The sequence below is a fragment of the Lolium rigidum genome, chromosome 3 (assembly GCF_022539505.1).
Source record: "Lolium rigidum isolate FL_2022 chromosome 3, APGP_CSIRO_Lrig_0.1, whole genome shotgun sequence".
NCBI lineage: Eukaryota > Viridiplantae > Streptophyta > Magnoliopsida > Poales > Poaceae > Lolium > Lolium rigidum.
The window spans coordinates 60,768,494-60,787,543 of NC_061510.1; the positions used below are offsets into that span (position 1 = coordinate 60,768,494).

At 43.7% G+C, this 19,050-nt stretch overlaps 1 long non-coding RNA gene across 1 annotated transcript; it reads right to left on the reverse strand.

Moving 5' to 3' along the window:
* Positions 1–18,163: 18,163 nt before the first annotated feature.
* LOC124696364 lies at positions 18,164–18,478 on the reverse strand. The gene is made up of 2 exons (XR_007000681.1): positions 18,420–18,478; positions 18,164–18,337 (listed from the first exon to the last, which is right to left on the reverse strand). It is a non-coding gene; the product is annotated as an uncharacterized LOC124696364 (long non-coding RNA).
* Between the last annotated feature and the right edge of the window lie 572 nt (positions 18,479–19,050).

The window sequence follows — 19,050 nt, forward strand, 5'->3', positions numbered from 1 at the left end:
TAGGGTATAGTACTTTTAATTCTCCTTCTTGAATGGGACTACTATGGTTGTCTCTAAAGTTTATATCTCGGGAGAATGCCCGAGATATTATGTTAGGGTTCTACTCAACAATGATGATATGATCATCAGGTCATAAGAATAGTTCTCTCTCTCAAATCCAGGTGTTGCCTCATCTATTTTTAGTGTAACTCCATAGCTTGAGTTCTCTCATATAGGAATGGTTGATTCTAGGGTTTATGGTGTACTCCTAATATTTATTTAGGTTGCTGAGCTAAAGATTCAATTGTCTATCTTAGTTGGATTATTCCACTCCTTATTTTACTAAGTCATGGATATAGTCTTATTCCACTTGGTATTTGGTTATCTCACCACCCAAGGTGAAATGGTTTACAACCCAATACTTTAGTTCAAAGATTATCCTTTATTCATTAATAGGTAAAGCTAGAATTGATATGAATGGTCTCTCTCAATTGGGAATGTCTTGAATAATATCCCAAGGTTGTGTTCTTGAGATGAGGTTTGAATACTTGGATGTATATCCAAGGTTTAGCTCAAGGTTGGTTATTGCCTCTCTAACAATCATTATAGAACTCTCACCTCTCTAGGTTTGATGTATAATAATATAGGTTAGATAAGGATATATATATATTTTGAAAGTTGATCTCCTTGTCTTGTTTCTAAGATTAAGGTAGAATGAATACCATGAGGTTCATGGTAGGATCAAGGTTTAGTTTTGTACATGGAGAAGATAAGTCAAGGATGGTTTCTCCATTTTATTGTTACTAGATTTACCATTGAATATATGTTCATATGTTATGGCAAGGAATATCATGCTGTGATCTTTAATAAGATCAAGTAGTTGATCATTGAGTAAAGTATTGTTGTGTTTATTATTAGTTCTATTTGACCTAACCCCCTTAGATCAAATTATCTCTACCCAAAACAAAGTTTTAACAAAGTCACATTGAGGTTTATAGCGCTTGACTTGATGAGCTACTTCAATTCCACCAAGGTCAAGTGAAACTTCAGCTATCGTGATCTGTTTTACTTTAAAGCGCGAAAATTCCCCAGATTTTCTATGCATGAATGCAATGCACACATCTGTATCCTCTATTTTTGTAACCCCATTACCTGGGATATTACACAACATGCTGTTCGTCTTATGGGAGAGACACCTCTAGTGAACTGTGGACCCCGGTCCAATTCTCTTTACTGAAATACAATCTACTGCAATACTTGTTTTTACTGTTTTCTCTGCAAACAATCATCTTCCACACAATACGGTTAATCCTTTGTTACAGCAAGCCGGTGAGATTGACAACCTCACCGTTTCGTTGGGGCAAAGTACTTTGGTTGTGTTGTGCGGGTTCCACGTTGGCGCCGGAATCCCCGGTGTTGCGCCGCACTACATCTCGCCGCCATCAACCTTCAACGTGCTTCTTGGCTCCTCCTGGTTCGATAAACCTTGGTTTCTTTCTGAGGGAAAACTTGCTGCTGTGCGCATCATACCTTCCTCTTGGGGTTGCCCAACGAACGTGTGAAATACACGCCATCAGGTATCCACTTAAGGGAAACTTGCTGCTGTTCTACAAACCTCTGCTCTTGGAGGCCCAACACTGTCTACAAGAATAGAAGCTCCCGTAGACATCACATGCACACTGTCACCATCATACCATGAAGAGGCATAGATCATATCAATACTATCATAGCAATAGTTAACTTCATAATCCACAAGAGATTACAATCAAAGCCTACGCCAAGTACTAACACGGATGCACACACTGTCACCATTACACCGTGCAGGAGGAATAAAACTACTTTAATAACATCACTAGAGTAGCACATAGATGATATTCAACTAGATCACATAAAGAGAGAGATGAACCACATAGCTACAGCGGAGCCCTCAGCCCGGGGGGTAGATTACTCCCTCCTCATCGTGGAGGCAGCGATGGCGGTGAAGATGGCGGTGGAGACGGCGGTGGAGATGGCTCCGGGGGCAATTCCCCGTCCGGCAGGGTGCCGGAACAGAGAGTTCTGTCCCCCGAATTTGACTTTCGCGATGGCGGCGGCTCTGGATGGTTTTCTCTGTTTCCGTCCTTCGTATCGATGTTTTTAGGTCAGAGACGATCTTATAGGCCGAGAATCGGAGTCGGAGGGGCCACGGGGTGGTGCCACCATAGGGGGCGCCCCCTTGGGCCGCGCGGCCAGGTGGTGTGGGCCACCCCCGGCACCTCTCGACTCTTCTCCGGTGCTCCGGAAGCTTCCGGGAATTATAAGGCCTTCGGTCTTGATTTCGTCCGATTCCGAAAATATTTCTTTACTAGGATTTCTGAAACCAAAAACAGCGAAAACAACAGAACGGCCTTTCGGCATCTCGTCAATAGGTTAGTTCCAGAAAACGCATAAAAACAATATAAAGTGTGAACAAAACATGTAGGTATTGTCATAAAACAAGCATGGAACATCAGAAATTATAGATACGTTGGAGACGTATCACCGGTACTCAACCCCGGTGAGTTCGTCGTCTTCCTTGCTCACTTCGAGCGCGGCTTCGGCCTTCCCGCCTCCGACTTCTTCCGCCAATTTCTCGATTTCTATCGACTTCAGCCTCACCACCTTCCCGGCAATGCCGTTTTTTACCTTTCTTGCTTTGTGGCCTTCATGGAGGGCTACATCGGCATCCGTCCCGCTCGCGAGACGTTTGCACGCTTTTTCTCTCTCCGGATCAATTCGGTCCAGGGCAAGGATATTCCCAAGCCCAAACCCCCCGTACAATGCGGGTCTTGTATCATCGGCTCCCGCCAAGGGAGCCCCTTTTTTAAGTTCAACGGCCTCGAGTCTTGCCGCTTGTGGCAGACAACGTTCTTCTATGTGAAGAACGAGAGCGCCACCGATCTCATCAACTTGCCGCCCTTCAACCCGGCGCCGCCCGCCAAGGTCAACTGGAACTACAACCCCGGTACGGATCACATAGAGACGAACCGGGTGGTACACTTCATGTTGAAGCTGATGAAGGATACCGAAATTTGCTCCGACGATATTATCCGCACCTTCATCAGCAGCCGGGTGCTTCCCCTTAAGCGCCGCGCTCACAAGATAAGCGAGATGTACGGCCCTGGTGATCCCACCAAGATCACCGGCCTGCCCTTGAGCAAGGCGGATGTGGTCCTGAAGGCTAACCAAATATGCCAAACGGACATGCCGGATGACTGGGAGTGGGGCCTTGATACGTCCAATTTGCATCACTATTTTATATCATAATTTGCTGTTATTCATTGATATATTTCATATTGGGACACAATACTTATGTTATTTCATCTATTTTGCATGTTTCATGATTATTTGGAGATCGAGCACCGGAGCCAGGATTCTGCTGGAAAAAGCACCGTCAGGATGCAATATTTCGGAAAATCAACTGTGGGAGGAAGTTTTACCAAAAATCCTATGTTTCCAGATGACGAAGGAAGCCAGAAGGGGGAGGCAGGTGGACCCAAGGTGGGCCCACACCATAGGGCGGCGCGGCCCATGGCCTAGCCGCGCCACCATGTGGTGTGGGGCCCACATAGCCCCTTTCGCCTCCTTTTCTTCGCGAAACTCTTCGTCCCGAAAACCTAAGCCACAAAGGAATCCTCACGAAGGGTTACAGCCGCCTCTGCGAGGCGGAGAACACTAGAGAGAAAAGAGCTCTCCGGCGGGCAGGAATCCGCCGGGGAAATTCCCTCCCGGAGGGGGAAATCGACGCCATCGTCACCATCATCGAGCTGGACATCATCTCCATCACCATCATCATCATCTCCATCATCATCACCGCCAGCACCACCGCTGGACATCGTCACCGCTGTAGCAATTTGGGTTTGATCTTGATTGTTTGATAGGGGAAACTCTCCCGGGATTGATTTCTACTTGTTATTGATGCTATTGAGTGAAACCATTGAACCAAGGTTTATGTTCAGATTGTTATTCATCATCATATCACCTCTGATCATGTTCCATATGATGTCTTGTGAGTAGTTCGTTTAGTTCTTGAGGACATGGGTGAAGTCTAAATGTTAGTAGTGAACTATGGTTGAGTAATATTCAATGTTATGATATTTAAGTTGTGGTGTTATTCTTCTAGTGGTGTCGTGTGAACGTCGACTACACGACACTTCACCTTTATGGGCCTAGGGGAATGCATCTTGTATTCGTTTGCCAATTGCGGGGTTGCCGGAGTGACAGAAACCTAAACCCCCGTTGGTATATCGATGCAGGAGGGATCGCAGGATCTCATAGTTTAAGGCTGTGGTTAGATTTATCTTAATTACTTTCTTGTAGTTGCGGATGCTTGCAAGGGGTATAATCACAAGTATGTGTTAGTCCTAGGAAGGGCGGTACATTAGCATAGGTTCACCCACACAACACTTATCAAAACAATGAAGATTAATCAGCTGTATGTAGCGAAAGCACTAGACTAAAATCCCGTGTGTCCTCTAGAACGTTTGGTCATTATAAGTAAACAAACCGGCTTGTCCTTTGTGCTAAAAAGGATTGGGCCACTCGCTGCAATTATTTCTCTCGCATTTTACTTACTCGTACTTTATTCATCTGTTACATCAAAACCCCCTGAATACTTGTCTCGTGAGCATTTACAGTGAATCCTTCATCGAAACTGCTTGTCAACACCTTCTGCTCCTCGTTGGGGTCGACACTCTTATTTATCGAAAGTACTACGATACACCCCCTATACTTGTGGGTCATCAAGACTATTTTCTGGCGCCGTTGCCGGGGAGTGAAGCGCTATTGGTAAGTGGAATTGGTAAGGAAAGACCTTTATTGTTTGTGCTGATTTTATTTCTGCATGCTGCTATAATTCATTATGGAGAGATCCTCTCTTCAATTTCTATTTGGTAAATCTATTACTACTGCAACGGTAGTGGATGAGGCGTCAGGTGAGGAAGAAATACCATATAAAATACCTATGAAAATTATTGAACGTGTTATGGATAACCGCTATGAAGGGGATGGAACTGTCCATCCTGGTGATCATTTACTGTTTTTGCATGAACTATGCGGGTTATTCAAATGTGCAGGTATTGCTATGAATGAAGTGAGGAAGAAACTATTCTCTTTATCGCTGTTTGGTAAAGCAGCGCATTGGTATAAATTACTGGATAATGGGGATTCTCTTGAATGGAATGATATTGTGCCCCGGTTTTATTCTAAGTTCTATCCTCCAAGTGAAATTCACAAGGATCGGAACCGCATATATAATTTCTGGCCTCATGATGGAGAAAGTATTGCCCAAGCTTGGGGGAGATTGAAGTCTTTAATGCTCAAATGCCCCATTCATGAGCTTCCTGGTAATGTTATTATTGATAATTTCTATGCAAGACTTTCTTTTCAAGACAAGACCTTGCTAGATACTTCTTGTTCTGGATCATTTACACGCAATAAAGAAGAGCATAAAAGGGACCTTCTTGATCGGATCCAAGAAAATACTGAAGGTTGGGAGAACGACAAGGATAGAGAATCAGGTATAATTTATGATTATAAATGCATTGAAGCTTTTATGGATACTGATAAATTTCGTAATATGAGTGCTACATATGGTCTTGATTCTCAAGTTGCTGCAAATCTTTATAAAGCTTTTGCCTCTCATTATGAATTGCCTAAGAAGAATTTTGACAAGTATCATGAACCGTATAAAGATAAAATTGATTCATCTATTAATAAATGTGTTGTAGTTGAAACTGCCGATCATGTTATTCCTGAAGCTTATATTGAAAAAACTCCTTTCCCTGCTAAAATGAAGGAGTACTCGGTTATAAATAGTGCGGTTCATAAAAGTGAAAAGAAACCTATAGAACCTCAAGAACAAATAAAAGTTGAACTTGCTGTTGCAATAGTTAAAGATCTTGTGACTGAAAATGTGGAGGATGGTCATATTATTTTCTGTGAAGATGCTTCTAATATTGTCTCACATCCTAATAAACCCAAACAAGATAGTGTTCCTATGCTATCTGTTAGAATTGGTGATCATTGCTATTATGGTTTATGTGATATTGGTGCAAGTGTTAGTGCTATTCCTTATGAGCTTTACACGGAGATTATGCACGAAATTGATTCTTGTGAACTTGAAGATATTGATGTGGTTATTCAGCTGGCTAATAGAGAAACTATTTCTCCAATTGGTATTGTTCGAGATGTGGAAGTTCTATGTGGTAAGATTAAATATCCTGCTGACTTTTTGGTACTTGGTTCTGCTGCTAGTGATTATTGTCCTATCATTTTTGTAGACCTTTTCTAAATACTTGTGGAGCTATTATAGATTGCAAGAAAGAGAAAATTTTGACTAAATTTGCTGGTGAATCTTATGAGTTTAACTTCTCTAAATTTACCAAAACTCCTTATAAAGCTGATTTGCCTAGTATTGATTTTAAAATGGAGCAGTGTGCATCTATGGTTCTTGTTCCTAATAATCCTTTGCAGCAACATTTGGAGAATAGCGAGAGTGAAGTTTTTAGGAAAGAAATAGATGAGCTTGAGGAGATTTTTCTTCGCCAACCTATTCTTAAGCATGATTTACCGGTGGAAGATTTGGGTACAACACCCCCACCAAAGGAAGATCCTGTTTTTGATTTAAAGTCTTTGCCTGATAATCTTAAATATGCTCATATTGATGATAAGAAAATATATCCTGTTATTATTAGTTCTAAGCTTACAGAGTTTGAAGAAGAAAGATTATTGCAAATATTGAAGAAACACCGAGGTGCTATTGGCTATACTCTTGATGACTTGAAGGGGATTTCTCCCTCTATTTGCCAACACACCATTAATATGGAAGATGATGCGAAGCCTGTTGTTGAACCTCAGCGTCGTTTAATTCCTAAGATGAAGGATGTGGTAAGAAATGAGGTATTGCGACTTCTTGAAGCTGGTATTATATATCCTATTGCTGATAGTAGATGGGTTAGTCATGTGCATTGCGTTCCTAAGAAAGGAGGAATAACTGTTGTACCTAATGATAATGATGAGCTTATACCTCAAAGAGTAGTCGTAGGTTATAGAATGTGCCTTGATTTTCGAAAAGTTAATAAGGTTACTAAGAAAGATCATTACCCTTTGCCTTTTATTGATCAAATGCTAGAGAGATTGTCTAAAAATACTCATTTTTTCTTTCTTGATGGTTATTCTGGGTTTTCACAAATTGCTGTTAAAGCTAAAGATCAAGAGAAAACCACTTTCACTTGTCCCTATGGAACTTATGCTTATAGGCGTGTGCCTTTTGGTTTATGTAATGCTCCTGCTACTTTTCAAAGATGCATGTATGCTATTTTTCATGGCTTTTGTGAGAGTATTGTGGAGGTATTCATGGATGATTTTTCCGTTTACGGGAATTCTTTTGATAGTTGCTTGCGAAACCTTGATAAAGTTTTGCAGAGATGTGAAGAAACTAACCTTGTTCTTAATTGGGAGAAATGCCACTTTATGGTTAATGAAGGAATTGTATTGGGACATAACATTTCTGAGAGAGGTGTTGAAGTTGATAGAGCTAAAGTTGAAGCCATTGAGAAGATACCCTATCCAAGGGATGTTAAAGGTATTCGTAGTGTTCTTGGTCATGCTGGGTTTTATAGGAGATTTATTAAAGATTTCTCCAAGATTTCAAAGCCTCTTACTAATCTTCTTCAAAAAGATGTACCTTTTGTTTTTTATGATGATTGTAAGGAAGCTTTTGAAACTCTTAAGAAAGCCTTAACAACTGCTCCTATAGTTGAACCTCCTGATTGGAATTTACCTTTTGAAATTATGTGTGATGCTAGTGATTTTGCTGTAGGCGCTGTTCTTGGGCAGCGATTAGATAAAAATTAAATGTTATTCATTATGCTAGTAAAACTCTTGATGCTGCTCAAAGAAATTATGCTACTACTGAAAAAGAATTGTTAGCTGTAGTCTTTGCTTGTGATAAATTTAGATCTTATATTGTTGATTCAAAAGTTACAATTCATACTGATCATGCCGCAATTAGATACCTTATGACAAAGAAAGATGCTAAGCCAAGGCTTATTAGATGGGTACTTCTTTTGCAAGAATTTGATTTACATATTGTAGATAGGAAAGGTGCTGATAATCCTGTTGCTCGATAACTTGTCTAGATTGGAAAATATTGCTTATGATCCTGTTCTCGTTAATGATAGTTTTCCAAATGAACAATTGGTCTGTAATAAAGGTGAGCTCGAGAGACAGATCCTTGGTATGCCGATTATGCTAACTTTATTGTTTCCAAGTACTTGCCTCCAACCTTTTCAACTCAAACAAAGGAGGAAATTCTTTTATGACTTGAGGCATTATTTTGGGATGACCCACACTTATATAAAGAAGGAGTGGACGGTATTCTGCGAAGGTGTGTTCCCGAATATGAACAACAAGAGATATTGAGTAAATGTCATGGCAGTGCTTATGGAGGACATCACGCCGGAGAAAGAACCGCGCAAAAGGTTCTACAATCAGGTTTTTATTGGCCAACTCTCTTCAAAGATGCAAGGAAGTTTATTTTATCTTGTTATGAATGTCAGAGGGTTGGTAATATCTCCAGACACAATTAAATGCCTATGAATTATACTCTTGTTATTGAACCATTTGATTGTTGGGGATTTGACTTCATGGGACCTTTTCCCTCTTCAGAAGGTAACACTCATATACTTGTTGCTCGTTGATTATGTTACTAAATGGGTGGAAGCCATACCTACAAAAAGTGCTGATGGTGAGACCTCTTTAAAGATGCTTTTAGATATTATTTTTCCTAGATTTGGAGTTCCTAGATATATTATGACTGATGGAGGTTCTCATTTTATTCATGGAGGTTTTAGAAAGACTCTTGCTAGGTATGGTATTAATCATAGAATTGCTTCTGCTTATCACCCTCAAACTAGTGGTCAAGTAGAATTATCAAATAGAGAAATTAAATCTATTTTGGGAAAGACCGTTAATAAATCTAGAAAGAATTGGGCTAGTAAATTGAAGGATGCATTATGGGCTTATAGAACTGCTTACAAAAACCCCATGGGAATGCCACCTTATAAAATGGTTTACGGAAAAGCTTGTCATTTACCTTTAGAACTAGAACACAAAGCTTATTGGGCTGTTAGAGAGTTAAATAAAGATCCTAAACTTGCCGGTAATAAGATGTTGCTGCAATTAAGTTCTCTAGATGAATGGAGAAGTGAAGCTTATGAAAATGCTAAACTCTTTAAAGAAAAAGTTAAAAAATGGCATGATATAAGGATTATCAAGAGAGAGTTTAATGTTGGGGATAAAGTCCTATTGTATCGGTCTCGTCTCAGACTCTTTGCAGGGAAATTACTCTCGAAATGGGAAGGACCATATGTTGTTGAGGAGGTGTATCGTTCAGGAGCGATTAAAATTAGGTTTCTCCAAGGCAATGCTACGCAAGTGGTGAATGGACAAAGACTCAAGCATTATATCTCGGGTGATTCTTATAATGTTGATGTTGATATTATTCAAGTGGAAACACCGGAGGCTTTCATCAAAGGACAAATTGACAGTCCGCCAGAACTCGACTTTGAATAGGTAACAGTACTGGTAATGAAAAGTTCGCGATTTACTTTCCGAACAATATTTTTGTTGTTTTTGGAAAATATGAAAAATTACGAGATCGAAACGGAGTGGAAAAGACGCACGAGGGGGTGGTACCACAGGCTGGCGCGGCCTGGCCTGGGCCCGCGCCGCCCTGTGGTCTGGCCGCCTCGTCGCCCCTTTCCGACTCTTATTCGACCTGGTACTTTCCGTTTGTTCTGAAATTTTTTATTATAAAATCCCCCGGACCCCTGGAGGTCCGTATATCGTTTTCTCGACGTATTTTGTTTCGAGTCACGTTTCTGCCAGGACTTGTTTCAGATCTAGAGCCATCATGTCTTCGTCGGGAACTCCGAAGGGCAGCTCCTGCAAAGATGTTGGCAACTTGGACATGGAGGAGCTGAGGATGCACCCAAAGGAGTTGATGCTCGTCGAGGGAAAACTGCAGATCAAAGATGTTCAGGGTCCCAAAGGAGAAGGAAGCTTGGAAGACAGGATGGAGAAGCTAGAACAAGAGGTCTTCGCTTACAAGAAGATGGCCGAGCGTGAAGTGGATATCTTCCACAAGATTGTGTCCGAACTCATTGCTGAACACGAGAAGGAAACCGCAAAGCTATGGGGCGACATCCTCTCACTTCACGACACCACCAACAAACTCCAAGCTCAACTCTATGACGTTCATAATCGAACTCGTGAGTATGAAAACAGGTTCAAACATATAAGCCGTGCTGCTAGTTTCAGGATTCCCGAGACCAAGATGTCATTTGTTGATGGGGAGCCTCTATCTTGGAAGTCTGAAGACGGGAATTCATCACCACCATCGCCAAAGGATTGATTCATCATTGGTATTGGCATCCCCTTGGTTTATTCCAAGCTTGGGGTAGTGCCGCGGTATCACATCATCATTACCTTTTACTTTTTACTATCAAGTAGTGTCATATCATGAGTAGGGAAGTTATCGTATAAGATGGGTTGCAGTATGGAAGTATCTCTCCTTTAGTTTGTCTATGTATCCCTTGGTGTGAGTTATCGTTATGGAATATTAATGAGAAGTCTTATCATTTACTTATTGCACACCTTATTTTAGTTTGCAATCTCTCCTATATGATTGATCTTGATTTTAGTATTGGTACCACTTTGGGAGCATTGAGTAAATCTATTTGGTTTTGGCAAACTTAGCAATGGTCAATAGCAACAACACTTTGAGTTTAAGGAGAATAGAGGAAATACATGTAGAAGATGTTATTATCTTTCTTATCAGTTCTTTGCTTAGTATTCTAGAGTTAAAACTGTTTGTGCTTACAAGTAAGATGCATGATTGTTTCTATCACATGTATATTTGTTTGTTTCCCTCAACTCGCTATGCTTGCTAATTAACCTTGCTAGCCAAAGACCCGTACTCGAGAGGTAATACTTCTCGTGCATCCAAACCTCGAACCCAAACCTATGCCATTTGTGTCCACCATATCTACCTACCGCATGGTATTTTCTGCCATTCCAAGTAAATACTTCATGTGCTACCTTTAAATAATTCAAAATTTATTACTTCTTATTTGTGTCAATGTTTTATAGCTCATGAGGAAGTATGTGGTGTTTTATCTTTCAGTCTTGTTAGGCAACCTCCACTAATGGACTAGTGGCTTCATCCACTTATCCTATAATTTTGCAATAAGAGCTGGCAACGGGGTTCCCAGCCCCAATTAATCAACTTTCATTAATAATTCTCTTCACATGTTTTGCCCCTGATTCATCGTTAAGCAACTTAATTTTGCAATAGACACTCCTCCATGGTATGAGATCGTTGGAAGGCACTCGAGGATTCGGTTAGCCATGGCTTGTGTAAGCAAAGGTTGGGGGAGTGTCATCCTTAAATAAACTAAAGTACATGTGTAAACAAAAGAGAAGAGGGATGATCTACCTTGCCGGTAGAGATAACGTCCTTCATGGGAGCCGCTCTTTGGAGGTCTCGTTTGGCAAGGGGTTAGAGTACCCGCTACCGGTCGTTGACAACAACAAACACCTCTCAAAACTTTACTTTTATTCTCTTTATATGATTTCAAAACTGAAAAAGCTCTAGCACATGATTTAATCCCTGCTTCCCTCTCGCGAAGGGCTTGTCTTTTACTTTATGTTGAGTCGGTAAACCTATTTCCCTCCATCTCAAGCAAGCATTTGAGTTGTTGTGATCAAACTATTATATTGTGATTTGCTTCATCATGTCTTTACTCTTCCTTGTTTAGTACAAGTTTTACCTGAATGAATATAGCTTTGAAAGCCATCAATGATTAATATGATTGAGTATGCAAGTTAACGTAAGCTTTTTAATATGAGAGCGCTGCTCAATAGATAAGTATAATTTGTTAAATGTTCTCTGACCAAGAACAAAGTTTGCCATCACCAATTATGATTTCTTATGCACCTTTATTTGTGATTACCTTATACTTGTTTCAAGTTGAGTTATATGAGGAAGTTGTTTACTATTATGTCTTGTGTGAATGAATATGATGCTTCTTGTCCGTATTTTATTTATCGACTCTTCACTCCATAAACATGTGGTCTTGTTTACCGAGTTTAGTTTCGCTTGGGGACAAGCGAAGTCTAAGCTTGGGGGGAGTTGATACGTCCAATTTGCATCACTATTTTATATCATAATTTGTTGTTATTCATTGATATATTTCATATTGGGACACAATACTTATGTTATTTCATCTATTTTGCATGTTTCATGATTATTTGGAGATCGAGCACCGGGAGCCGGGATTCTGACTGGAAAAAGCACCGTCAGGATGCAATATTTCGGAAGATCAACTGTGGGAGAGGAAGTTTTACCAAAAATCCTATTTTTCCAGATGACGAAGGAAGCCAGAAGGGGGAGCCAGGTGGACCCAAGGTGGGCCCACACCATAGGGCGGCGCGGCCCATGGCCTGGCCGCGCCACCATGTGGTGTGGGGCCCACAAAGCCCCTTTCGCCTCCTTTTCTTCGCGAAACTCTTCGTCCCGAAAACCTAAGCCACAGAGGAATCCTCACGAAGGGTTACAGCCGCCTCGCGGGGCGGAGAACACCGAGAGAGAAAGAGCTCTCCGGCTGGCAGGAATCCGCCGGGGAAATTCCCTCCCGGAGGGGGAAATCGACGCCATCGTCACCATCATCGAGCTGGACATCATCTCCATCACCATCATCATCATCTCCATCATCATCACCGCCATCACCACCGCTGGACATCGTCACCGCTGTAGCAATTTGGGTTTGATCTTGATTGTTTGATAGGGGAAACTCTCCCGGATTGATTTCTACCTCGTTATTGATGCTATTGAGTGAAACCATTGAACCAAGGTTTATGTTCAGATTGTTATTCATCATCATATCACCTCTGATCATGTTCCATATGATGTCTTGTGAGTAGTTCGTTTAGTTCTTGAGGACATGGGTGAAGTCTAAATGTTAGTAGTGAACTATGGTTGAGTAATATTCAATGTTATGATATTTAAGTTGTGGTGTTATTCTTCTAGTGGTGTCGTGTGAACGTCGACTACACGACACTTCACCTTTATGGGCCTAGGGGAATGCATCTTGTATTCGTTTGCCAATTGCGGGGTTGCCGGAGTGACGAAACCTAAACCCCGTTGGTATATCGATGCGGGAGGGATCGCAGGATCTCAGAGTTTAAGGCCGTGGTTAGATTTATCTTAATTACTTTCTTGTAGTTGCGGATGCTTGCAAGGGGTATAATCACAAGTATGTATTAGTCCTAGGAAGGGCGGTACATTAGCATAGGTTCACCCACACAACACTTATCAAAACAATGAAGATTAATCGCCTATATGTAGCGAAAGCACTAGACTAAAATCCCGTGTGTCCTCGAGAACGTTTGGTCATTATAAGTAAACAAACCGGCTTGTCCTTTGTGCTAAAAAGGATTGGGCCACTCGCTGCAATTATTTCTCTCGCATTTTACTTACTCGTACTTTATTCATCTGTTACATCAAAACCCCCTGAATACTTGTCTGTGAGCATTTACAGTGAAGCCTTCATCGAAACTGCTTGTCAACACCTTCTGCTCCTCGTTGGGTTCGACACTCTTATTTATCGAAATTACTACGATACACCCCCTATACTTGTGGGTCATCAGGCCTCCGGCCTCTTAGTTCCACCAATCCTCCAACCCAAGAAGTAAGAGATTTGCGCCACTCGGATTGGTTTACCGGTAGCTTTTATATCATGGCTAACTGTTTATCTTGCTTGTTTTCAGGCCAGGGACCGCTTCCCCCGCATCGACTTAGACCGGCGAGGCCCTTGCCGGAAGCGTGCCCTTGACAAGTTCGACCCTGACCCTTTCATCAATTGGCTAGACTTGAAGATGGGCCGGACTCCAGCTTCGCGCCTTGGCAAGTCTCCGCCGGAGCCAACCGGTTCGTCTGACGACTTGACCTTGCTTGAGGTAGCTTCTCTATTTGATCTCTCATATTTTACCGTTATTGTTCCTCTGTAGATCTTCCCTCAACCAACATCAACCCACAGGTTCATGAGCATGCCACCCCGCTGCAGGCCGAGGTTGGCCAGGAGTTCCTGGACAAACTCGCCGTTGGGGGCAAGAAGAACAAGACCCCGGCGACGGATGCCGGGTCAAGCCAAGCCCCTCTTGCCAAACGCTTCCGGACTGAACCCTTTGCGGGGAAGCAAGTAGGCACGAGGCGCTACAAGGGCAAGCAGATGCCCACCTCCTCCGGGTAAGCCCCGTTCCTTTGCCTGTTTCGTTTTTTGCCAAGTTCTTTTCCGGTTGCTTTTTTCCAACCCTTTCTTTTTCTCTCTTTCAGCCCTGCGCTCAAGCTTGGGCCCGGGCCTGAGGGCTCTACCGGCTCCGCAGGTGCTTCAACTCCTCCTCCTCACTCAAGTCCGACACCATCTGGTGCCGGCAACATCTCTGCCTCCCCTCCGGGGGCACTACAAGTTCGGGGGGCGCGGCCCCTAAACCTCCTGACCACCGCGCGGAGGAGGATCTTACCTCCCCTCCTGGAACCCAAGACACTGGCGCCAGCAACATCGGCGCCGACGACGAAACCGCCGGGCGGGCGGAACCTTTGGTTCCCCCCCGAAGAAGAAGAAAAAGAAACAAGCAAGCTCTTCTCCCAGCAAGACCGTGCCGGATACTTCCGCGCCGGCCTCCTCTGCATCACGCTCGGAAACTCCTTTCCTCGAGCCAGCCAGGACTGCTCCAACCCCACCGCCAGGCCAAGGACTTCCCGCGGCCAAGCCAAAGCCGCCGCCGACGACGCCCAAGATCACCCAATTCCTCAAGCCGGGGGCGTCCCGCGGAAAGGCCGTGGACGGCAGCGCCTCAAGCGGCTCGCAGCCTCTAGTGCTGCATGTCGGGCCTGCCGTCGCTACGGTCCCAGAGAAACCTTCCGGCCTCCTGGGCCGGATCGTTGAGCTAAGGCGCGAGGGCAAGGAGCTGGGGCACCTTCTCCCCTACGCCCAGAAATGGAACGATGCGGACATCTCCGCATCCACGAAGGGCTTGGGGAAGGATCGCCTTCCGGCGCCGGATCCCGCTGGGCCGCGTTCCACTGAAGAACATTTCATGCGGCTCAAGCGGGCCGTGAAGGAGTTCGACAGCGCGTGGTATGATGCCACCAGCAACGTCGTGGTAAGTCTCTCCAACCTTCTTGTACTTTTTGTTGATGTCGGTTTCTTTCTTTCCGGATCTTGTCTATCCTCCCAGTCCCCTAGTTTCGTGTTGAGAGCATAGCTGTTAGCGCGAAACTCACTTAAAAACGCGCGAAACCGGCATAGCCAGTCCCCGAGTTTCGGGTTAAGATCTTTGCTCTTAGCGCGAAACTTACTAGAAACGCGCGAAACCGGCATAGCCAGTCCCCGAGTTTCGGGTTAAGATCTTTGTTTCTTTCTTTCTCACAATTATCTTTCTTTGAACAGAGCACCGCTGATGCCCGGAAGCAGCTCTTCGAGGAGCTTTTGTGGGAGCATCGGGACCTTGCCGAGGCTCACAGCCACTGCCAGGGTTTGTTTCCTTCCTCTTCTTCCGGCATCCTTTCACCGGAAACTTTTCTTCTTTAACACTTACGCGTCTTTTGTTCAACAGCTGTTCCGGAAGCTACCATCGAGGCTCTCAGGGTCCAGATTGCCGCGCTTCAGGGTATCACCCTTTCTTTTCCGGTTGACTCGTTCTTTTTTCTTTTTATCAGTTGCCACTCGCTAACACCTTTCTTTCCGGTACCTAGGCGAAAAAGAGCAGCTCATCAAGGAGCATCACGAGGCACTGGACGCCCAGAAGACCGCCTCGAGGGAGCTGAAGGAACAAGCTATGCAAGCTGCGCTCCAGCATGACCAAGCCCTGAAGGATGCCCAGGCTGCAGCCGAGGCCAAGCTGGCGGAGGTCGTGGAAGATTCCACGAACTCCAACATGGTGCTGAGGACGGAGTTGGAGGAGGAACGGAAGGCGCGGAAGGCAGCGGAGCACCATATTGAAGTCCTAACCACTGATCACAGAGAATACGATTGGTTGGTTATGTAGATCGACGCGCTGGCTCTCCGTAAGTCCTTGTCTTGCTCCTCCTTTTGCTTGTAAGCTTTCTCTTCTTGAAAATGCATCCGCGTTCCTTTTCCTTCCGGCAGATTTTTTTTCGGTGTCTTGTGCTTATGCTCTTTCCCTCTTTCTGTAGAACACTTCCCGGACTCCCAGGCACACGCCGTGAAGAAGGTGATGGAGGACCGGGTGGCGCGGGAATTTCCCAATATGGACGCGCACTGGGACGGGTACGACTATCGCGGTCGCCCTCTCTCGCTCGAGTCCAACACATGCGCTCGGTGGACCACACCCTTGTCGATCTACCGGATGCTGCTATCCAGATCTTCAAGGTGCTATGGCCTGGGGAAGCCATGCCGGCCAACGCCACCCTCACTGCCAACCGGCTGAAGGAAGCAGGGCGCCGGATTCGCGAGTGGCAGTGCTCCGCGGCTCGTGCTGGGGCAGACACCGCGCTTCGCTCCGCGTGTTCCTGGTATCCGGATCTGAATCTGGACGCACTCCAAGGCGTACGCGAAAATGCTCCTACCGATGTGGATCCGGTTCTTACCGCCAAGCGGCAGGATCGGGCCTACCGGCTTGCTGAGTATGCCGAGGTTCGCACCTTCATCCCTCCCCCTCCTGATGTTAAGGACTACCTCAGCGATGAGGAAGAAGAAGAGGGAGATGATGATGAAGATGCCGAGGACGTGCCGCCGGAGGCTCCCGAGGCCAGCGCTGCCCCCCCTGAAGCCCCCGAGACCGGTGCTGCTCCACCTGATGCTCCCGTTGCCTGAATGACTTGTTTGCCCCTGCTCGCTTGATAACAGACTTGTTAAATTCGCCCCCGGTATGCCGGGGTTTATGATGTAAGATAAAACTTATGCTTGTGGTTTGTGGTGCTACAATTTATGCCGGCGTCTTGCACGCCGGTAACTTGTTAAGTTATGTTGGTTTGCTACTTAGCACTTTGTTTATCGTTTTGATTTTTGTCTTGCACTTCAATGATTCCGAAATTGTTTCCGCATCCAGTTCGATGCACACTTGGCTCTTTTGCTTTGGCTCTGCCTACCTTCTCTGGGCGTTTTTGGCGTATGAGCACAGCTTTAGCTCAACCAGTGAACTAACGATGAGACAACACTTCCATTACAGCTACAAATGATCACAAAACTTGTCCCGCATGTGCACTTAAGTGCCAAGCACGCCACCACATAAACAGCAGCTGAAATCTCTCTCCACATTCCCTCATTACCAATAATAGCTAAATTTCCTTATGTTCTTGCTACCGTGCCTAACGGTAGATCCACACACAAGAAAGATTATGCATAGACGAAGTGGTATCAAACGGCACGAGCGAGTAGGAAAACACGCTCCGAGTCTAGAAATATTCCCTTGAATAAAATGGTTTACCGAGGATGTATAATATACAATCGGAATAAAAGATGCTAGCATGTTCTATCTCGATCGTTATACTGATGTGTACCACACCTAAAATAACTCGTGTCACGCCCACTAAAGTTTCCTTTCTAATACCTACATTTAATTTGTGTAGCCCGTCGGATTGCTACTACTCATTAAAGAAAATATAGCAAGTACTTGCCTCACATCCTCTCGCCCTCGTATATGGAAAGAGGTAGAAACAATGCGAGAGATTCCTCATATGCTTTAGCCTTTTGGATAATTTTCCAAATTCAGAAAACAAACATTAGAACTTGGATCCTAATTTAGGGAAAGTTGCATCTAACATCATACTTTTATGATGGCACTTATACTAAAAATTTCAGAACTTCCCCAAAAAAATTTATCAGAACTTAGTAATCACTACGTGAAAAGGACAAAAGAATGTTATGTCATTGGAAAATGATGGATGGTAAGGGCAAAAATTAGAAGGCACGGTGTTGCCGAATTCAACATTCGGTTCAATACAAAACATTTAGTCTGAATTTAGCATTAATCACACTCACGACAAAGCAAAAGTAGTATCCCTGCGACGAACAACGTACTGTCATCTAACGATACATCTAAAGACAATATTTGTAGGAGAACCGAAAGAACAACCATCAATAATAATATGATAATCCAAATTATGGCCATGATAAAGAAACAGAAGGGGAACAAAAACATCCATAGCAGCGACTCTCTTTTGGTCATCATTGAGCCTAATATAAAATGGCTTCATCCTTTGGGTAGTTAAAAAATAATAGCAAGCTTCTAGAACACCACCTCAGTCAAATACCTTCAATTGCAAGAAATAAATTTCAAATCCAAAAAGGCTAAAAATAACAAATAAAATGAAAATGTCTATTTTAACTCCATACCTCTCATGCTGAGATGCTAAAACAATTCCCCATTGAACCGTATTCTCGAACTTCCTATCCGCATCTTTCACGGTCTTTGTATATGAAATGCCTTTGAAAGGCGTCGATGAAACAAGATCAAGGCGCTCCATTGCTGCCTTGTCATGACTCTTGACCATGAAATCCGTCTCTTCTGGGGACGTTTCATCTCCATGACCGCCTCTGCTGCCCCGAGCCCCGTTGCCTCGCCATTCTTGGTTGGAGGCTAGGCTTGGCGAGGCCTAATGTCTTTGTCTTTGAAGTCTGTAGAGGGCAGCTCCTTACCAAGTTCTTGTCGCTTGGTGAGGACGGTCGTGTGTGTGTGTGTCCCTCCTTCTGGAGGTTGTACCCCGATGTCTTCTTCCTGTTCAATGAAATGAAACGCAAAATCTCTTGCGTTTTCTCGAAAAAAAATCCGTCTCTTCTTGGTAATGCTTAAGCAACCAATTGTAAAGGTATTGCACATAGCTCTCCACACAGTTCATATCATGTTGTGACGTAAGTTTGAATATTTTATAATTGGACAGAAATAAACATCGCTATTTGTGTTAATTCAAATTCTCACATGACGTGAAAGGAAAACTGATCAAATTAGTTGATGAATAAATACAAT